The sequence below is a fragment of the Leopardus geoffroyi genome, chromosome C1, assembly GCF_018350155.1.
Source record: "Leopardus geoffroyi isolate Oge1 chromosome C1, O.geoffroyi_Oge1_pat1.0, whole genome shotgun sequence".
Lineage (NCBI taxonomy): Eukaryota > Metazoa > Chordata > Mammalia > Carnivora > Felidae > Leopardus > Leopardus geoffroyi.
Window position 1 is genome coordinate 96,625,036 of NC_059328.1, and position 22,432 is coordinate 96,647,467.

General features: G+C 46.3%; 2 long non-coding RNA genes across 3 annotated transcripts in view; both read left to right on the plus strand.

Annotated features, from left to right (window-relative positions):
• The first annotated feature begins 2,598 nt into the window (after positions 1 to 2,598).
• Positions 2,599 to 7,608, plus strand: LOC123598472. The gene is made up of 3 exons (XR_006712618.1): positions 2,599 to 2,974; positions 5,391 to 5,923; positions 6,795 to 7,608. It is a non-coding gene; the product is annotated as an uncharacterized LOC123598472 (long non-coding RNA).
• Positions 7,609 to 16,674: 9,066 nt separating this feature from the next.
• LOC123598471 overlaps positions 16,675 to 22,432 on the plus strand; it is a 56,111-nt gene continuing 50,353 nt past the window's right edge. For both annotated transcript variants that reach the window (XR_006712617.1, XR_006712616.1), the window contains exons 1-3: positions 16,675 to 16,791; positions 16,948 to 17,119; positions 18,342 to 18,434. This is a non-coding gene — a long non-coding RNA (uncharacterized LOC123598471). The remainder of the gene's footprint in view (positions 16,792 to 16,947; positions 17,120 to 18,341; positions 18,435 to 22,432) is intronic.

The window sequence follows — 22,432 nt, forward strand, 5'->3', positions numbered from 1 at the left end:
CATTTACACACGTCAAAATGCTTTTGGGCAGTAAAGCCAGGACTTGAATCCAGATTTTCTGATACACATTCAGCGTTTGCCCCACTGATACCTTCTAGCTCGGGACAGATACTGTGTCTGTAGTCTTCAGAACTATTTGAATACAGAGCCCTCTGGACATCGATAATTTCCAATATGGTGAAGTTTGGACTGGGATGTATACTGGAAGCTGATTTTTACAATATTCCTGATTAAGAAAACACTCAATGTCTTCTCTGACAAGGTGGAATGAAGGAAAATGCTATAGTTTCTTCAGTATTTTTTGTTTTGGAAGGGGATGTACTGGAGCCCAAGTAGCTGCATCCTGCTGAGTTATGCGAGAGACTTGTTCACACTCGGCTGTTTAGAAGCTTCTAACCCAGTGCTTAAGCTGCCTGTGCTGCTGGGCTAGTGGCCATGGACCAACACTTGTGTAAAGTACAGGAAGAATGAATTTCTAGAAAAATGAAACAAGACAAAAGACAACCATAACATTTTTATTACATTATTTTATTAATTTTATTAATAATTTTATTAAATTACAGATTTAACGGACATAAAATCACTCTGTCAAACTGCTGTTAAAGTTTCTAAATGTTACTCTTGATTTCTGTGCTTTGTCATGGACCAGTAGCAAATAGTTTATGGATAGGCACTGATCTGCAGACCACTTTTACAGGAACAGTGCTATAACCACGTAATGACATGGTTATGAGTCATGATGGGGATTGGTCTCCCTCATTTCTGGAGATTCCTTTTATTCTTACTAGTTTGAAACTGAGGACTGGGCTTCTGTCCCTTGAGGCCTTCCTGACTGGAAGCAGCGATTTAAAACACATTTTCAGCTCAGCCACCGACCCCTGCCCTAAAGCTGCTTGCTTGCATGATGGAGTGTTTTGTTTGTTTTGCTTTTTAATTTTTTTTTAATGTTTATTTTTGAGAGGCAGCGCAAGCAGGGGAGGGGCAGAGAGAGAGAGGGAGACAATGGAATCTGAAGCAGGCGCCAGGCTCTGAGCTGTCAGCCCAAAGCCCGATGTGGGGCTCGAACTCACGAATGGTGAGATCATGACCTGAGCCAAAGTCAGGATGCTTAACCAACTGAGCCACCCAGGTACCCTGCATGGTGGAGTTTTTGGTAGCATCCTGCTTGTTTTCCAGTCCTGCTGTCTTTCTGGCCAACGCGCTCCGGCTGGGCTGCTTGTGACTTTTGTTATAAGGGAAACTGTCACAAGATAGGTTAAGGGGAAAAGGAAGTGCATGGGTCATCATAAGGCTAAGGGAAGAGGAAGTACATCATGCTGGGAGGGACATGGTCCGACACGGGGGATCTGATGTGGACTTGGGTAATCACGATAGTAAGGCTCCATTGGGGAAGTTTCAGCTGCTATTGGAGGTGTTCAGCCAACCAAGAAATATTTCTTGAAATCCCCAGGACAGAAGGTTCTCACTTTATTTAGTTCACCGACCATCACCAAGACTAGTTGCACTTTGACAAAAAGAGGCAAATAGGAAGCATTGATCACAATTATTGCCAGCAGGAAATAATGCAATAATAGCAAATACATTCTGTCTGCTACCCTTTCCAGATACTGTTAAGTGCTTTGGCCCTTGATCTTCACAACTGTCCCTTTGAGGGAGATATTCTTACTCCCATTTTACAACTTGTCCAACAAGCAACTTGTCCAAATTTATCTAATTAGCAAGCAACAGAACCAGGAGCTGAAATTAACACTGCATGATTCCAAAGCATACATTTTTTCCTTATGCCAAAGACAGGGAAAATGTGAGCTTTTATCACCTTTGTCATTTAGTCTTTGTTAGAGGCTGAACTGTGTGTCCCCCAAATTCATATGTTGCAGCCCTCATCTCTAGTACCTCAGAATGTGACTGGACAATCTCTTAAAGAGGTAATGAGGTTAAGATGAGACCTTTAGGGTCGGTGCTAATCCAGTACGACTGGTGTCCTTCTAAAGAAATGTAGGGGCGCTTGAGTTGGTTATGTGTCCGGCTATTGATTTTGGCTCAGATCATGATCTCATGGTTTGTGCTGACAGCATGGAGCCTGCTTGGGATTCTCTCCCTCTCTCTCTCTGCATCCCCCCATCAAAAATAAGTAAACATTAAAGGAAAATAAAAGGGAAAAAATGTAATCACCAGACATGCATGTTCACCGAGGAAAGACCATGTGAGGACGTAGCAAGAAGGCAGCCATCCGCAGGCCAACAAGAGAGAACTCAGAAGAAATCAAAGCTGCTGACACACTGATCTTGAACTTCTAGCCCCTAGAACTGTGAAAAAAATCAACTCTTGTTTCAACCACCAAGTGTGGGGTACCTTGTTATGCCAGCCCGAGCAAACTAATAGTCTTCAGTAACCCAAGCAGGTCGGCAGAATTTTGATGTAACTCAGGCTATGTGATTTGCCTGTGGTCACGTACTCCAGAGCCCAGATTTTTTTTTTTTTTTTTTAATGTTTATTTTTGAGAGAGTGAGAGAGAGCAGGCGAGGGGCAGAGAGAGAGGGAGACACAGAATCCAAAGTAGGCTCCAGGCTCTGAGCTGTCAGCACAGAACCCGACACAGGGCTCAAATCTATGAACTGTGACATCATGACCTGAACCAAAGTTGGACACTTAACCAAGTGAGCCACCCAGGCTTCCCAAGAGCCCATGTTCTTTATACTGGACCACATTGTCCTCTGACCCCAGTTGGTGCTTTATATACTGAAAAGCCCTGTAGAGAAACTGGAAATGAAACCGAGGAACACGGGTTGGCGTGCTTGTAGTTCTGACGCAATGCAACGTGCACACATCACTAGCCTCACCGAAATTCAAACAAAAGGCAACTGCAGCTCCGAACAGTGCTTGCCAGAACGCTGGAAACGGACGTGTGTTTACAGCGTAAGTGCAAGTAGAGTGCATCTGGGAACAAAGAGGCAGGTATTTGAAGCATTCAAGAGTAAGTGCCTTTAAGCTCCTATTTTATTCTTCTCTCACAAGAAACCAGGTTTTTAAATCAATAAGTAGAATCCCGTGTGTGGGATGACCGGCTGCTCTTGAGTTCTTTGCCAGCTCAAGTAGTTTAATTCCATGTCCCTTTTAAATGCTCCATCAAAACCAGTGCAAATTCCTCCGTCTCAGAAACAATAGGCTTGCGGTTAAGGTCAGCAGTGATCTAGGCTAGCGCGAATTATTTATTCTTTTGGGCAAGCTCCAGAGACAAGTGCACGAGTGTATGTTCTATGCCAGAAACCGTGTAGAGAGGCAGTACAATTGTCAAACAGTGTATTACTGTTGCTTCCGGGACCCTGTTCTTTATACATGGAACCTGAGGGTGGCTCAGGGACCACATATGTATGCTTTCACTGGAAAGGAACTTCAAGGTTAAGATTCAAGTGTGCGGTGCTGAGAATTTTGGAGAAGCGCAAAATAACAATAAACAGCAGACCCGGAGAAAAAGCAATGCATCGTGCTGGCAGGACTTTTGCCTCCTGGACCCCACTCCTCCTAAGCACCAGTTTTTTCTCACAGCTTGTCTAGACCTTAGTTGCCTGTCTCACCTGCCAAATGTGTGCTATTTCCTAAAGGTCCCTTGAGCTTGAAAGACTAATATCCAGCGAGGTAAGAAGTTTGAAAAGCACCTCTTGATCTTCCCTTGTGGAAAGTCTCAGTGTTCCTTCCTTTGGGCAGCCTTAATTTAGAGAAGACCCTAGGAGCTGGCTGGGCACATTACTTTCTTCCCTCCGGGGAAGGGATTTTTTATAAAGGGAAATTCCAATTGAAAGAGGACTGATTCATTTTGCCCTGAAGTCCTTTCTTGTGTCCTAAGTTCTAGTGGATGCCAAGACCTGTTGAAATGGTTCCTGAGGGTGGCGGGAGAATTTAAGGAAAGGCATAGAATTTCTTGTGTAGCCCTTGAAGGCAGGGTGTGGCTTTAGGATACCTTTGCTTTAGAAAACAAACCTGTCTGTTTTCTTTCTGTCTCTACTAAAACCTCCAGTTCTGAATGTTTCCTCTCTTATTGCTGGTCTTACCCTTCCCCCACTCCCAGTGAGAGAGTCTGGGCAGAAGAAGCTAGAAACTGAAGTCTGGAAGCTGCCACTGTGGTGGAAATCCCCTCTTTTAGCTAGGCGGGGGCTGCAGTTTTCTGCTGGGACAGCTGGCCAGGGCATGAGGATTCCCTGTGGTCAGCCAAAATTTAATTTGAGTTTCCCTGGGCGCTCCTGCATTTCCCATATGGTTTTAGAAGTCAGTGGTTAGGAGCACTGGCTTTGATGTAGAACAGAGTTGGACTACAATCTTCTAATCCCTACCACTCTGACCGCTTGTGGGAGCTTAAATGAGTTCCTTAGGTTGTTTGTGAAACCAGTTTCTCCTTATCTGTAAAGTAGAAATAATCACGCCTACCTAATACCGTTGTTGAGAGGATTAGATGAGTTAATACATATAAAGTACTAAGCACAGTGCCCAGCACTGCACTCAGTAAGTTTTGGCAGCTGTTAGCTATTGTTATGGGGACTTGGGATGGAGAGCTCCATTTTCCCTTCCTTCCTTTCCCTATCCAGAACAGCACAACAGTTTCCTCAAAGAGTCATGTCAAGGGTAGCCCTGGAGATGTGGATTGCTAGCTGGATTTTATTTAGAAACCAGACATAGTCTCTTCAAATGATGATCAAGTGAAAAGTGCCCTGAGCCCGGAGTCCATTGGACGGGGTTCTGACTGGCTCTGCCACTCGCTGACCACATGATCTTGGGAAGTCACTTGACCGCTGGGTCTTAATGTTATCCACCAAAACAGAATTTGGACTGTTACCAGGTGCTCTCAAGAGGCCCCTTCCAGCTCTGAGTTTTACTGTAGTTTTTCCAGGTGCATAAACGCACCCTCACCACTGTCCCCATTGTGTATTTGTTTCTTCCAATTGTTAGTGGTTCTTCTTAACTCTTCCAAGAGGGAACTTACTTTATCCGAAGACTAATAATCACAAACACTTGCATGGGACTTTATAGGGGACAAAGTGCCCGTGTGGTTTAAATGAAGGAAGTGGGAAACAAAGGAGAAATCTTATTGTTTAATCGAGAAGTTTTGAGCCTCCCAAAAAGTATATTGTGTGAACTGACCTCCAATGAGCACTATTCCTCAATCAGGGTCTTCCTCGGGCCACAGATTCCACCCTGTAACGTAATTCTAATGATTATGTAAGAATTCTCTCCCAACGATCTGTGGCAAACCGAATTGCTTTTCAGAATATTCTCTTTGCTACTTAATATGTTGGCCTCATGCCAAGGTAGATGATGCCATTGGGAAAACTAGAAGCAGAACCCTTGGTTCAAATCTTGGCTACTTTGCTTACAGGAAAATCATTCAATTTCTTTAGGTCTCTGCTTCCTTCTCTGCAAGACAGCAGTGATAATAATACCTCAAGATCTCACATCAAGACTGTTGTGAGCACCAAGTGGAATCGTTTCTACTGTGGAGAAGCAAACACTTCAGTTTCAGTCAGTCTGACTTATTTTGGAGTATGGCTTCTTCTGAGCCCTTTGGCCAGTCAGTGGACTGCACTCGTTCCATGAGGGACAGATGTAGCTTTTTTAATAGATTCAAACACCATTGTAGTTTACCCAGGGCTCCTCAGGGTTGACTCTAAAGGGTGCCCCTTGTTTGAATGGTCTTTGGCCTGAAGAGGGCCCAGCAACAGCTTGTAGGCAAAGACTTGTTGTCCTCTGAGGGCCCTCCCTGGATACTGCACGCAGCTGCTGCCCCCAGTAGCATGAACTGTGGCTTTGTCGACAATGAGAGCTTGAAAACTTTATGTATCTTGTTTTCCAGTGATACTCAAGAATTCAACAAACCCAGTTGGTAGGAAGCTAAGTTACTGGTCTGGCAAAGGATTGAGCAGAAAAACCTAAAGTAAGAGGATTTAAAAAAAAAAAAAAATCTCCTTGCTCAGTTTGGGAGCTTGGCTTATTTTTCCTGATACTCTGCTACCATCTGGCTTGGATTTTCTTCAGGCAAAAATAACTCCATGCTGATTTTGAACTATTGGTTTATTATTGATGTCTTTATAGACTCATCCAGCTACTACTGAATAAGTATTTTTTTTAATGTTTATTTTTGAGAGAGAGAGAGCATTGGCCAAGGTGGGGGTGGGGGTGGCGCAGAGGGAGAGGAGGACAGAGGATCTGAAGTGGGCTCTGTGCTGATAGCAGAGATCCCGACATAGGGCTCAAACCCATGAACCATGAGATCATGACCTGAGCCAAAGTCAGAGGCTTAACCGACTGAGCCACCCAGGCGCCCCAGGTATGACTGAATAAATGGCTCACAATGAAATGTGTGTCCTTGCTTGATGTAGGGCAGCTCATTTCAGAAATGTAGGGAGAATCAGCAAACTCTCCCCAGAAGGAGGCTTTATCCACCGAAAATCCCCTTTCCCAAGCTAGCCAGAGAGTCTGAGGTTTGGGATAGGAGAAGAGGATCAGATGGGTTTTCACCTGCAGGGTGGGGCTGCAGGGAAAACTGGAGGGGTTTCTTGCATGTTTGCTCTTGAGATCCAGATTTTAGAATATGTCAGGAACAGCGGCGTCACACAGGTCCCTGGCCACAGAGGAAATCCCGTCCCAGTGACAAGCCAAGACATCTCAGCCCTTGACTGTCTCATCAGTAAACCATGGGAGGCTGGTAAAGGGACTGATGGGGTCCTCTTCAGGGTCCGCTGCCATTTCTTGCCTTTTAATCCTCTGAGCATCTTTTTTTTTTCCCCTTTATCCTGCTGAGGCAGATTGTGAAACACCTACACATTCGTTTGAACCAGAACTGGCCTCCAGGGGGCGCTTCAGTACAGCGAACGGCAGCTGCTGGCAGCACCTCCGGCGATATCCTTATATAAGGGGGATTCACGGAAATCAGGCTTCTCTAGCTGCACGATACAGGGAAGATCTGGCCTTTGTCACTGTTCAAGCTAGGACCCTGAAGAGGTCAGGGGGCGCAGGGGGCTGCAAAAGCTCCTGGCTCCAAGCAAAGGAACATACATAGGTTTAGGCTCCGGCCGCGACGGAGCCCAGAGCAGCTTGGCCAGGGCAGCAAGGTTTGGGCTTGGCCTGCTGGGATAACGAGCCCAGAGCTTCAGGCTGCGTCTTCTTACATCCAGGAGGCCTTGCCCAGCCTCACAGCCCCAGACGAGGCGCTTAGATTGGCCGGCAGCCTGCCCAAGATCTGCAGACGTGGTAGATAGCACCTGGGTTGAAATCCTCTCCCTCTGCTCCCCCACACACCTCATTCTCGCCCTCTCCTATTTACAAAGCACTTTTTCTTGTGTGATCTCATTTGCTGCTCACAAATTCCCCGGGAGGCGGGACAGGGTGGGGCCCTCCCTTGCTCTCAGGAGCCCTGGGAGGACACAGTGCATCATGAAGATCCCCTTCCTGGTCTGTCTCTCCCAGCAAATCTCAAGTTCCCTGGGGGCAACTACTGAATTCAATGTGGTGGTTTCAGGGCTTAGTGCTAGGTGCTTGGCACGCTGGAGGTGTTCAAAATTGTTTACTGAATGAATAAATATATATGTTTAAATTTTTTAATGTTTGTTTATTTCTGAGAGAGAGAGTGTGAGCAAGGGGGAGGGCAGAGAGAGAGGGAGACACAGAATCTGAAGCAGGCTCCGGACTCCGAGCTGTCAGCACAGAGCCCAATGCGGGGCTTGAACCCACAAACTGAGATTGTGACCTGAGCCAAAGTCAGACGCTTAACCGACTGAGCCACTCAGGCGCCCCTGAATGAATAAATATTTACGGATGAAAAAAACCTAATCCAGGGACAGTACGTGGTAGAGTCTGGTGTAGAAGTCAGAGCTTCAGGCTTCTGGGACCAGAGACATGGTTGTACTCGGTGCTAATGACATTGTGTGCTTTTTCAGTCAGCCGTAGAGTTTGCTAGTACATAAAGGGACCCATGCAGACCTGTCTTCATGTCCGGCACTCAAGAACATGAGAGCTGTACTCTGGGTCAGGCGCCAGGGCTCCAGTTTGCTGTCTGTCAGATGGACTTGGGATGTGAGTGGGTCTGGGGGCGGGGCCAGCCTTTAAGAAGCCTTCCTCAAAAGTATGGGGGAGGGATGGTAGGTACCCCGTGCTCCCAGCTATCAAAACCTTGCTGTCTTTAACTGCTAGACAGTCTGGGGGGTAAAAAGCTCATCCAGATGTCCACTCTACCTGACTCCAACCCATGAATTAGCACTCTGTTGTTTATTTAAATGTACATATTTCAGGTAGCTTAGGACTCTGCAAGGAGACTACATAGATTTAAATCCTAGCTCCCCCCACTTTTTAGCTGTTGGCCTTGGGCAAGACAGTAACCTCTTTGTCCCTCGATTCCTCATCTTTTAAGTGATGATAGTAAGAGTATTTTTTTTAACCTTTTAAAAGATGTTTATTTATTTTTGAGAGAGAGAGAGAAAGCAGGTAAGGGGCAGAGAGAGAGGGAGACACAGAATCTGAAGCAGGATTCAGGCTCTGAGCTATCAGCACAGAGCCCGATGCGGGGCTCAAACCCACGAACTACAAGATCATGACCTGAGCCTAAGTCGGACATTAAACCGACTCAGCCACTCAGGCGCCCCTAAGAGTATTTGATTCATACAGCTACTTTAGGGATTTAGGGAATTGATATGTATTATAACAATTAAAACAGTACCTGGCAATAATTAAAGGCTCTAGGAAGTGTTCCACTGATCTCTCTATAGCATTCTGGATTTGAGAACTGGCTTGTGTTCACCCTCTGGGAGCTCTTCATGATTTTGTAGCATTCCTTGGAATTCCTGCTTTTTAGCTTCCAGGCTCTCAATTTTCTCCCACACAGTTACAGCTCTTTGGAGGTCTAAAGAAGAGAAGAAACAACTTGAAATGCATTTTTCTGCTGATCGGAGCAGTGGCATTATCTTTGTTTAATGTACAGCCTCTCCTGGTGGCTCCAGTCAGAGTTCAAGTGCTTTCTTTTCTACAGCAATGCTCACCACATAGCACATAGTAGGTGTTTCATAAATGCTTATGGCAGGAAGGAAGGAAGGAAGGAAGGAAGGAAGATACAGAGAATAATATTCGCACAGAGTGCTTTATACAGACAAGGTCCCTATGGAATTCACACTTGTCCCCTAAGACCTACTGACTAAGCATGGAAATCACCAAAGAAATGTGATCAGCTTGGCAGAGAAGGAGGGCGGGGGATGAGAGAGGAGAAACTGGAGTGGCCTGTTATCTGACCGAAGATACCAGTCTTTCCACTGTACATGGTTCCATCGCTGATGCTTGCATCAGCTCAGGCCAAGATGAAACCCTTTCTGCCGCTCTGGGACATGGAGGGCATCTCCAATTGCTGTCTGCCCCAGAGAGTTGTTTTTCTAGGGGTAGTTTGTCCTTTGTCTGGTAGCCTAGCCTCTCTGGTGCCCTTCTTTATGTCTAGAGACCAGCCAGCTCACCAGACACCTCTGTGGGGTTTGGCAAGAGAAAGAGATGGGAGGTGGAAAATGCTTCAGGACAATTCTTCAGTGGAAGGCTTTCTGACCTTGGCAATCTTATTCCAATTCTTAGGCCAAATTAGACTCCTAATAGATCCTCACCCACAACACAGATCCTCTAGCCTGAAAGGCTTAGAGTGGATGGAGTGTAACTAGAGACTACTCTAGTTTGAGGTTCCGTGAGGGACTTGAAATTGAAACTCAACAGAGCTTTTCTAGTAAACACCCTCGCTATTTAATCAGCTAGGTCATTGATGGTAAGTAGGACTGTCTCAACTGGCATGCCAACTCTGATTGATGGATGATATCTGCCTGGGGAATTGCGTTGGAGAGGGATTCTGAATCTACACCATCACACCTGGGGCTTAGGACCAAGTGCTGTGATCAATCAACAATGTCTGTCAGAGATGCAGGAAAGGGAGTGGCCCCAGGAGAGATAGATACTTACCTGCTTGGGTTGCTAATGAGAAGCAGAGGCTGTTTATTTGCAAGTTGGGAAAACAAAGATGGTTGAATGGTCAAATATGCTCATTTAAGTAAATCAAGACAGACGTCGAGCAATTCAACTTTTGGGGGGAAATGTGGTACCATCTCAGGAAGGAAGGCAAAGAAGGAATAAGGGTGGGGACAGACTAGTGTTCTGGTTTTCCTGCCTCTGTAGAACCCTGACAGTATTCAAAAATGGTCAGGTGGAGAGATAACTGGCATGACAACATTAGATGGTTGTTCTGAGTTGGAGTTCAAGACCTGAGCAGATTCTAGAGAGTCAAGTCATTGACAAGCAGATGGAAAAGCATAGAGAGTGTCTCTCAAATGGAGGACCATGAATCACTTACTGTCCATGAGCTGTTATGGGTCTTTTGCCTTGAAAAATAAACAGGGGTACAGAGAGAGAGTTCCACGGTATACAAGTTTGGGAAACCCCTATCAAGAAAATTTTAAGGAGTTAACTGTAGCCCAAGGTGGCTCTTGGCCAGAGGAGGTTATAGAGGAGAAATGTAATAAGCTATGAAAGCAAAAGTGTCTGTTGGTTTCGGCTCTGAAAGACCTTGAGACAGTCTGAGGCGTTAGGTTTTGGTTGGAGATGTGGACGGTTGTGTGCTAGAGACATAATGCAATCAAAGTTGGGGTTAGGAAAATAACTGCTGATACTGTGAAGAAAAGGTTGAAGAAAGGAGAGTTAAGAAACTGTTACATGGTCCAAACAAGAGGTTTTAACACGCTGACCGAGGGCAGTAGCGATGGGAATGGAAAGGGAGGGCCAGGGTCAAGAGCCATCTCACCGGTGGTATTGGCAGGACCAGGCTGGCTTCAAGTAGCCCTCAAGTTCATGAGGCGTTGTGCTCAAGGACACCGACCAGAACTTTCCTATAATCGTGAGAGTGAACCCCACAGAGTGGGAGGTAGAATGCTGAGATGGAGTGTTTGATTAGGCAGAAAGTAAAACTTCTTGCTGCTAGAGCCAGTTAAACCCTGGAAGAGCCCCAAAGGCACTAGCTTGACTCTTGTGGAGCTCTCTCACCGGCCCCATCCTGCTCCCGGAGAGTTTGTAATTACTATTAGCACGTGAATGTCTGAGGGGCCTTAGAGCTCAGCTAGTCAGAGGCTTTCAAATCTGACTGAACCTCAAGATCCTCCAAAGAGGGGCGCCTTGGGGGCTCAGTGAGTTGAGCGTCTGACTCTTGGTTTCGGCTCAGGTCATGATCTCACGGTTTGTGGGTTTGAGACCCATGTGGGGCTCTGAGCTGATGGTGCAGAGCCTGCTTGGGATTCTCTCTCTCCCTCTCTCTCTCTCTCTCTCTCTCTCTCAGAATAAGTAAATAAACTTGAAAAAAAAATTTTTTAAAAAGATCCTCCAAAGAACTCATTGAAATTCAGATTCTCATTCTCCATTTCTAGAGACTTGGATTCAATTGGTAGAGCCCAGGAATCTGCATTTTACGATGTCCTGAAGTGGTTCTGATATCAAATTTAGGAAATATTTAGTCCCGTCCCTACATTTGACAGGTGAGTGAACTGAGGCCCACATTGGATCCAGGGTTTGCCCAAGGCCCTTGCACAAGGGCACCAGTTAGTGGCAGGGCTGGGACTTGTCCCCAGGCTCAGGCCTCCTCTGGCACATCATGGACCAGTACTTGGTCCCACTGCTTGGCTCTAGGCTGAGAGCTATGCAGCGATTAAATGGTTCACACGGTTCTCCTATCGCCCGCACTGTGTGGTCCTCTAGGAGATATGTTGCTTAGGTCTAGGACATACACAGAAGCATGTTGAGGGTAATAACAATAATAATGATAATAGCAGCTAACATTTACTGTGTGCCAGGCATTGCTCCAAGCACTTTACATGTCGAATCTTTTAATCCTCACATTAACCCATGAGGTGAATATTTTCCCTATTTTAGAGAAGAGGAAACTGAGGCATAGGGAAGCTAAGAGGGCAAGGAGCTACTTTGACCATGTCACGTTCAGGTGATTGTTTTCCTTCCTTGGGCCACTCTGAGCCTCTACTTCCTTTATTCCTCACATTTAGAGCTGGTTCCTTCCCCTCCACACTGCCCTCATCGTCAGCCCAGGGAGCCACTCAGAACTGAGCCGGGGGAGGTGGGTGGTTTGGCCATAGCATCTCCCCCTCTCCACTATAGACCTCCCTTTACTGAGGCCAGTGAGCCTGGAGGGGCCTGCAGCTCAGCCAGGCAGGTAGGAGAGAGAGGCCGCTTCTCCTGCCGGCCCCCCCTTGCTGCCACATTCCCTTGTCAGGGAATCCATTCTTCAGTGGGGAGTGGCTGGGTAGGGGCACATTCTTGGCCAGAGCAGAGGGGAGTTGTGTGTGGCGCTTTAGATAAGCTTTATTACAGCTGAGGCACATGTTATATCACTGTTGAGACCTTGTCTGATTCTGTGAGTCATGTCCCTGTGTTAGAACTCACATGTTTCCTTTTGGGCCTAGTGAACACAATTTCTCTCTCCTGGAGGTGCCGGTGGTGAGTTCTCTTAGCTGTGTTCTTATTTTTGCAGTGGCTGCTAGGAAGTTCAGGATTCTCTTTGTTGCTTAAGTGAATGAGCCATCTGATTTTGAGTTGGTGACAAAATTAGCTTCCTCCCTATAGTTTTTCCTCCAGTTTTAATGGTTATTTAACCTCTGAACTAATCTTAATTTGCCATGTTTCTTTTTCTTTCAATTTTACTTATTTATTTTGATGGAGAGAAAGTGTGCACACATGCATGCAAGTGGGCTAAGGGCAGAAGGAGAGAGAGAGAATCCCAAGCAATCTCCATGATCAGCCCGACACCGGCCCAGTCCCATGACTGTGAGATCATGACCTGAGCCGATATCAAGAGTCAGTCATTCAACCAAGTGAGCCACACAAGTCACCCAGATGCCCCTAATTTGCCATGTTTCTAACTATAACATATGAGAGCGTCTGTTTCATTGCCCTCTTATCTGCTAATCTGACATTTTTAATAGGTTGTTTTTGGTGGCTATTTAAATTCTTATGTCTTTGTTGGGCATTTTTCAATGTTAAGCTATTTTCTCCTATAAACTTTTGTTTTATCTCCTGTCTTTCTAATCTAGGTGAAATTAGTAGTTCACTAATGTGTATGAATTCTTCAGGTATTAAAATTATTTACCTTTGTGTTGTAAATTTTTTTTTTAATTTTCTGTTAGTGTATGTGCTTCTATCTTAAGTTGCCTCAAATAGTTTACCAGAAATAAGCAAGGCGGAAAACAACACAACAATCTTATGAGGTGATTATTATTATTATCATCCCCACTTTACAGATAGGAAAACTGAGGCACAGATTAGTTAAATAACTTGCTGTGCTCACATAGCTAACAAATGGTAGAGCCAGGATGCAAACTCAAAGACAGTACACCAGTGTTCCTTTTTTTTTTTTAAGTTTATTTATATATTTTGAGAGAGAGAGTGAGAGTGGGAGGGGCAAAGAGAGAGGGAGAGAGAGAACCCCAAGCAGGCTCCACACTGCAAAGAGCCTGATGTAGAACTTGGACTCCAAACTGTGAGATCATGACCTGAACCGAAATCAAGAGTTGGACACTTAACCGACTGAGCCAGCCAGGTGCCCCACTACTCCAGTGGTTCTTAACCAGGGATAACTTTTACCTCCAGGGAATATAGGAAATGTCTGGAGACATTTAAAAAAAAATGTTTTTAATGTTTATTTATTTTTGAGAGAGAGAGAGCATGAGAGGAGGAAGGGCAGAGAGAGAGGAAGACACAGAAGCTGAAGCAGGCTCCAGGCTCTGAGCTGTCAGCACAGAGCCCGACGCGGGGCTCGAACTCACAGATGGTGAGATCATGACCTGAGCCAAAGTGGGACGCTTAACCAACTGAGCCACTCAGGTGCCCCTGGAGACATTTTTGATTGTCACAACTGGAGAGTGGCTTCTATTATGTAGTGAGTAGAGCCCAGGGACCCTGCGAAACATCCTCCAGTGCACAGGCCAGCCCCCACAACAAAGAATGGTCTGGCGCAAAAGTTAATAGTGCTGAGGCTGAGAAACCCTGTGTAGAGCAGCCATTAGTGTATATCATCTCCTTGGGCTTCCGCAAAGCGCTTTAGCCTGGTTCTCTGTCCTTGATCCGCCTGTTTAACTGAAAATGCCTCAGGATAGGGTGGGCGATTATAGCCAGAGCGACACATGCTGACAGGTCAGGGAGTGCAGGCATTCCAGAGGACGCATGCTGGTGTTCACGTAGCCCAAAGAGCGCAGACCTCACAGGAAACGATTTCTGAAGGCAGGAAGCGAAACCCGGAAAGCCTTCATGTCCATTGTTATTGCGGGTTCAAAGAGGGGCAGGGGCTGCAGAAGGAGCTGCTGGGCTTGTTACATGGGGAGCAGCGCCCCATCCCATGACAAGGGCCGGCCAGAGAACCCCAGGTTACTGATGCCCCACACAGAGTGCTCTGTGTGCCCCTGCACACCTGGTCCTCGCCCCTGCACTCTGCCTGTGGCTTCCTTTCTCCCAGCATCCCAGGCACTGAACCCCACATCTGCCTGGCAGGTTTCCGGGAGCAGATCCCTCTTACTCCCACATCTCATCTAGATACTGAACCTCCCTGAAGCAGGAGGAGTCCTGTTTCTTTTGTGCGAATACAGAAATCTCCCTTGCAGCCTCCTGGAGCACACTGCTAGAAGAAAGCTCCTAATTCTGGCAGCTAGGGCATCTCTTTTGGAAGGCGGTGCTCTTGTGGAAAGAACACTACACAAGGAATTGGCAGGCCGAGGCTGCTGGTTTGTGTACTCAGAAGCCCTGCGTGGGGCTCACTGCAGGCCTGAGTTACATTTGTCTCCTCTGTGGTGCCTGGCACGGGGCTTTGCACGGGGCTGGTTGTCAATGGTTACTTGTTGGATGGAATAAATGCATCACTGCTCTCCTCTCTGCTCCCCTGTCTGGACAGATCGAAGCCATCTCCACAGATGGACTCAGGTGGTGGCAGCAGCCTGCTCCAGGCCAGAGGATGCGGGATACATGTCGATTGTATGGGGTACATGGCTGACGGCTTACCAGTGTCTTCCTGCCTGCTGTGCGGGCACCTGGACACAGTCCTGCCCCTTGTCTGCGGGCTTGAGTCCGCCTACCCCATTCCACCTCCCTGGGCTAGAGGATCTTGGAGGCCAGGGGCTATTAGTGAATTACACTCAGAGTTATTAGGAACCTGCTCTGTGCCAAATACTGGGCTGAGTGTTGCAGACACAGCAATTAATGAGAAAGCCATGGTCCCTGACTAGCGGGAGTAGAGATTTTGCACTAGCAACTACAAGGGGGATGCGTGTAATGAAAGAAGAAGTACAGGGGAGATTGTCACTGTTTGCTGCTGATACATAGAAATACTAGAAATTCAATGGATACAATTTTTTAAAATGCTTATTTATTTTATTTTTGAGAAAGAGAGAGAGAGGCAGAGAGGGAAAGAGAAAGAGAATCCCAAGAAGGCTCCACACCATGATGTGGGGCTTGAACTCACACGCTGTGAGATCATGACCTGAGGTGAAATCAAGAGTCAGTCGCTTAATCTGCTGAGACCCAGTTGCTCCCAATGGATACAATTTTTATCTTAGAAGCCACACTTGTGTCCCATTCCTCAATGCTGAGGTCGCCCATAGGCAAAGGTGGGAGTTATGTGCATGGCCTGATTTCATAGAGACTACAAATGCATCCACCCCAAAACATCCAGGTCCAGGGCCTAGTAGGATACAGTTACAAAACTATGGGAATTTAGAAAAGATCTGGTTTTGAATTCTGCCTCTTCCTCTTCCGGTATGTTAATGTCTCTGAGAGAAACTTCCCCGTCTGTAAAATTTGAATAACAATAACCATCCCCAGCAAGGTTGACTCTGTTTAGTGACTCAGCTGGTACCTCTTGGGTCTGGAAGTTGAGTTACTAAACAGAGTCAGCCTTGGGACAGCCCTCCTCTTCTATGAGACCAGAAAGCCCCACAGCCAGAGCAAGGTTAGGCCACAGACAAGGCTGTGTCCTAAGAAGCAATGATTAAATGTCCATGTTGGTTGAGGGACAAGCAAAGGCAGAAGCTTGTCCTCTCCCTGATGGGCTAGTTTGTAGACAAGCCTTAGCGACCCTAGGTCAGGGTTCCCATATGGTAGGGGTAACACTGGTGACATGGGGAGTGGATGAACATTTCTGATTTTGCAGTCTATCAGTGATTTTGATGTGTTTTGGGAAAATACAAGTAGCATAGCAAACTCAAGATTCTATGAACATTTTTGTTTAGAATGATGTTAGGTTTTTAAAAAGAATTTTGTTTTTTTTAATTTTTATTTTAAAAATTTTGCTACTGTTTATTTATTTTTGAGAGAGAGAGGGAGAGCATGAGTGGGGGAGAGGCGGGGAGAGAGGGAGACACAGAATCCGAAGCAGGCTCCAGGCTCTGAGCCATCAGCACAGAGCCCGATGCGGGGCTTGAACCCACAAACCGTGACATCACCTGAACCAAAATCGGATGCTCAACCGACTGAGCCACCCAGGTGCCCCAAAAGGTGAGTTAATTTTAAAAAATAGGTAAATGCTTGTTCATCTGGCACAGTGATAGAAGAAAAATCATAAAGGGGGTTCACAAATGACTAAAATTTGAGGAACATTGATCTAATAAGCCTCTTTATATTAGTAGTGAAGAAACTGAGGTCAAGAAACAGACCTGGGACTTGAACCAGATCCTCGGAGCTCCAGGTGGTGCTCCTCTGAGCAGCCAGGGCTCTCTCCCTTCGTTGGGCGACCTACACTAGAAGGTACTTTGCTTAGGGTTCTTTTTTTTTTGTTATTATTAAAAGTTTTATTGAGATGGACCTCACATACCATATAATGCAACCTTTTAAAAGTGTCTAATTTAGTGGGTTTTAGGAAGTTCACAGAGTTGTGCAACCAACAGCGCAATCCAATTTTAGAACTTTCCATTGTCACCTTGAGAATCTGGGTAGCTGCTGAGTAGCCACCAGTCCAAAAAAAATGAGGCGGTTCATGGAGTCAACCCAAACCCAACCTGTACCTGGAGCCCAACCCGAAAGAGCCACAGATGATCCACAGAACTGTGAGGCAGAAACATCAGTGTATAAACATGTAAGTGACTTTGGAGTCAAACATGCCTCGTTTGAATTCCAGCTTTTTAATTCTATCATCTTGTTACTTAATGTCTCGGGTCTGTTTCCAGTCTTTAAGGTGGGATAGAGTTGCTTGAGGGTGAACGTGGTTAGGCACAGAGCCTCTCACACAGCAGGGCTTGGTAATGTTGTTGGCTGCCCACAAAGCATCGATTCCCCCGTTTCTTACACCAGTTTTTATTTAGGTTTCCCATATGTCCTCCTGTGCTCCCTGGGAAGCTGACCGCACCCTGAACTTCAGAGCCAGTCGTGACTGGCATAAGGGAAATCCCAAGTCTCTTGCCACCCATTGGCTCAGGAACTCAGGGGTAAGCCGGTCAGCAGAGGGCACAGGGCTGGCCCCAGCCATGTGCTCAGGAACGGGTATGTGCATCAATCAGGTTCTTAGCTGCAATAGCAGAAGCCCATCTGGGTGATTCAGCACTTGGAAAGTTTATAGAAAGGACAGTGGGTGGCTCACAAGATCATAGGGAGAGCTGGAAAGCCAGGCTGCTGGGAAAACTGGCCCAAACCATTCCACAGGTCACAGCTGACAGGTGCCACCAACACCAAGCTCTGGATGAAGGCGCTACAGACTATTCTAGATGCTTCTGTGCCAGGAGCTTGACTTTACTCTGCAGCCACAAAATGCCTCTGCTGTGTGTGTGTGTGTGTGTGTGTGTGTGTGTGTGTGTGTGTGTGTGGCAGGCTGTAGCGGGAGAGCAGAATCATCTAGTTTCTACTTTGGGGAGGTGGGACTTATAATTTCAAACTTGTCCTAACAAAGGGAGAACAAAATCTGGCTTCTACCTTGGAGAGGTGGAACTTATAATTTTGAACTTGTTGTAACAAAGGATGAGTGTTCAAAAGAGCCACGGTGACCGCAAGCATGACAGATGCCTACCACAAGATTTGTTCCAGTTTGAGAAAATGAGGCACAAGGGGGTTGTTTGTTGGGACTTCTTATAAAGGATCCTCTTTATTCATAAAAGGGACACAAGAGGAGACTCTTTTCTCCGGACATTGTGATGTGTTGATGTGGAGTCTGGAGAGCAATAAATCACTTTGGCATGAGAGAAGCCAGCCTGAAAATGAAGCCAATACACAGAGGACGGGGGGGAAAAGCAAGAGGGGAGCAGAGAAAGAGTGCCAAGCCACTGTCCTAAGCTGATTCTGAAGCTATCCATGTGCCTGATTTCCAGGTACATGAGCGAGAGTTACTTGGATGGTCTGTTGCTGGCAGCCAAAGGCACCCTAACTGAGGCAGAAACAATTACATATGGAGACAGTGAAAGGTGAGGAAATCAGAGGGAAGACCTGCGTTCTAGCCTCGTTTCTGCCTTGTGCCTCCTACCAAAGCATTAACCTCTGAACCACAGTTTGGCTTTTTCTCACAAGAACTGTTGTGGAGTGAAACGAAGGGTGTACGAGTACCGCGTAGACGAAAGTGCAAAGGATTCTTCTTCCCCACAGGCCCTTGTAATCAAACAAGACAGGGCCAAAAACAGGGCAATAAATGAACAAACAAACAGCTGTTTTCTCAAAGGCTTTAACATTCCAGGTTCCCATTTGGCCTAAGTTTTCATGTGTTCTCTATACTTGGCAGCTGGGTGGGAGGTAGTGGGAGGTAGGAAGGAGACGGAAACGCTTTGAAGTAGAATTAGGTCAAAGCTGATCATTAAACAGTGTGTAGATTTGGGGAGTTTGCTTTTTCCTTGTCTCTGTGTTCTTAAAGAAGCCCAGGGAAATGGTAGGCTCTCCTTCAGGAGGAGAAGGAAGGAGGGCGCCAGATGCGCCAGATGTTTTACTTTCTTCTCTTCGATTGTCCTCACAGCAGGTAGGTAGGGAGGTTTGCCTCCATTTCTCAGATGCAGAAATGGTTCCAAGAGGTGAAGTCACCTCTGGGTATGAACTTGAACTTAGTGCCATGAGATTCCAGACCCCATGCTCTTTTCAGTACACCCCCAACGCCCGCCAGCTCCCAGAAAAAACATAAAAAGATATTTACTCCAGGGGCGCTGGATGTCTCAGTCGGTTAAGCGTCCGACTTCAGCTCAGGTCACGATCTCACAGTCTGTGAGTTCGAGCCCCGCGTCGGGCTCTGTGCTGACAGCTCAGAGCCTGGAGCCTGCTTCGGATTCTGTATCTCCCTCTCTCTCTGACCCTCCGCCTCTCACACTCTGTCTCTCTCTGTCTCTCTCAAAAATAAACAAACATTAAAAAAAAAAAGGATATTTACTCTTTCGGTATTTCAGCTCTAAAAGTTTAAATAGAAGCTTACCAGGAAGGCTGAGGGAAGGCACTGTCTCCTCAGGTTAACTTCAAATGTTCTTTTTCCCCGAGGGAGGCAACTGTGGTATCAGAAGAACATGGTCATATTTGTAAATACCAAGTATATCTTTGAAGGACACCGGTCATAGATGGTGATCTGAGGGTGCCAAGGAAGGGAGGCTGGCCACTGAGGGGGAGGAAGAAACCGACACTTTTCACTGCTGGCCCTTTCCTTGCTAAACATCGTAGTATGTGTGTGTCTTACCTACTCAGAAAGTAAATAAACTAAATGATTGTTGGCATTTAGGTCACGCGTCTGCTGCTTCCCAACAGTGACCTGGGCTAGCCACTCTTTAATGTTTCCTCATTTGTAAAATGAGGATAAAAATGTCTGCCTCTCAGGCCTACTCAGAAGATTAGATCACATCATGCACATGAAAAGAGCTTGGCATTTATTAAATGCTCAGTAAACAGAAGGCAGTTTTCCAGACTGCAAAGCTCTAGCCATATGAAAACTACAATCAGTAAGTTATTATTGCTTTTTGGCCACGGCATTTATACAAATAATTTTTCAATCTGGACTACCTCCTAGGCCTGAAATAGTTTGGTAAGTCCACCATGAGAATAACCCATATGTTAGAGGGAGGAACATAGGTGTGGAGTCAGACAGATCTGATTTCAGAACCTAAGGCTGTGTAACCCTGAGCAGGGCACTCGATGTTTCTGAGCTTCAGCTCCTAATCAGCCTTGGGATGATTGGATCCTCGTGAGTGGTCTTTGTTTCTTATCTGATGCCCACCTCCCAAACCAGATCCAATTCCATGATGTATTAACCAGAAATCTCTTTGGGCAGATACGGGGGAGAAGATACAGATCATACCACACAATAAAAATTTAGTCAAATTCTCCATCAGATCTCCCAAATTCCTCTTCCCTACCAGTGGTTTTCTCTTTCCTTCCCTTCACCTCTATGACTTCTTTAAACCCCTTCTGTCATCCAGAGCAGTTCATCTCTACCCTCAGCTGGTGTGCCCCACTCAGCAAAACAAAGACCGAGCAGAAGTTCCTCTCCTTGACTGTGTCTCTCCACAGGTGGGATGAGGTGACCTCTGTCCAACCTGCCACACGTAAATGGGGGATGATAATACTTACTGTGCAAATGCATTGTGAGGATGGGTAGAGCTGAAATTCAGGTCCAAGCTTTCTGACCTCAAGTGCAACATGCCTGCCCACGGGTATTTGAAGACAACAGAATATTGTAGAATCTTGATTCCTAGTTCTGTTGTTGTTACATTCAATTTTCAGAAGAGACAAAGACAGTCTTCAGAGCATATGCTGGGGTCAGTACAAATTCACGCCAAAGTCTTGCTCTCTGTGTATCTGTTGATGCCAGCCAGGGAGACCTGAACTTAGAGTGATGACCCCTGAGGCAGAGTGACATCCTCCATCACCAAAGAGCCATCTCATTATGTACGTTGACTTCTGCTCAGGCAAGAACGTAGACTGAGATGTTTCAAAACTCATCTGCAAGATGTGGGACGTGATAAGGTTTTCTTCTTGGCCTGATTTCCCACTTCCTAAGCCTCCCAGCAAGTTGGGACTTCATTGTAGATAAAGGGAAGGGAAGGGAATCAGAATGAGCAAGCCTATCCATGGGGTTGGCAGAGAGGCAAGCCAGGGAAGACGGTCAGCAGTAGGACCCGGAGGAGAGTGTATATTAGTTTCCTAGATCTGCTGCAGCGAAGTACCACGGACATGGTGCCTTAAAGCAACACACATTCCTCTTTGCATTTCTAGAGGCTGAAAGTAAAAAAAAAAAAAAACCAAGGCACCCAGGGCCGTGCTCTCTCTGAAGGTGCTGGGGGAGGATCCTTCCTTGCCTCTTCCTACTTTCTGGTGTTGCCAGGAATCCTTGGCATCCCTCGGCTGGTAGACACATCGCTTCAACCTCTGCCTCTAATGTCACATGGTGGTCTCCCTGTGTGTCTCTGTATCTCTGTTATCTCTTCTTATAAGGACACCGATCACTGGATCAGGCCCACCCAAGCTAGGATGACCTCACCTTAAGTAATCACACCTGCAAAGATTCTATTTTCTTTCTTTCTTCTTCTTCTTCTTTTTCTTCTTCTTCTTCTTCTTCTTCTTCTTCTTCTTCTTCTTCTTCTTAATGTTTATTTATTTTTGAGAGAGAAGGAAAGCGCGTGTGCACACGTGCATGTGAGCAGGAGAGGAGCAGAGAGAGAGGGAGGCAGAGGATCTGAAGCAGGCTCTACGCTGTCAGCTTAGAGTCTGACTCAGGGCTGGAACTCATGAAACTTGAGATCATGACCCGAGCCAAAGTCAGACTCTTGACTGACTGAGCCCCCCAAAGGTCACATTCACAAGTCTTGGGGATTAGGACTTCAACTTACTGTTTCGAGAGACACAATTGAACCCACAACAGAGTGCTCTTCCTTATTTTAATTTTTTTTAATGCTTATTTATTTTTGAGAGAGAGAAAGACAGAGAGTGAGTGGGGGAAAGGTAGAGAGAGGGAGACACAGAATCTGAAGCAGGCTCCAGGCTCCGAGCTGTTGGCACAGAGCCCAATGCAGGGCTCGAACCCACGAACCGTGAGATCGTGACCCCAGCTGAAGTCAGACTCTTAACGTACTGAGCTACCCAGGCGCCCCAACAGGGTGCTGTTCCAAATTTCCTGGCAAAGGTGTTTGCTGAAGTGATTCAGTAGGTAGTACCTAGCTAACAGTGATGGAAGGAAGGGATGGGGGTGGGAAGGTGAACTTGTGGGGAGCAGCTTCTGCATTTTCAAAAATAGGGCAATGGAAGGCTGAGTGCCAGCTCAGTCTTTCCTATCCTCCCCTCTTCCTGGCAAAGGCAGATTTTCAAAACTAACATCTGAAGTGCTAGTCTTAACCTGACCCGTAACTTCAAAATTCATCTGGCAAATTGACCTGTTCATCATTTATAAGGCACAGTTTCGCAGGATGGCTAACATCCCCTTCAAAGGTGGATGTGCGTGTAA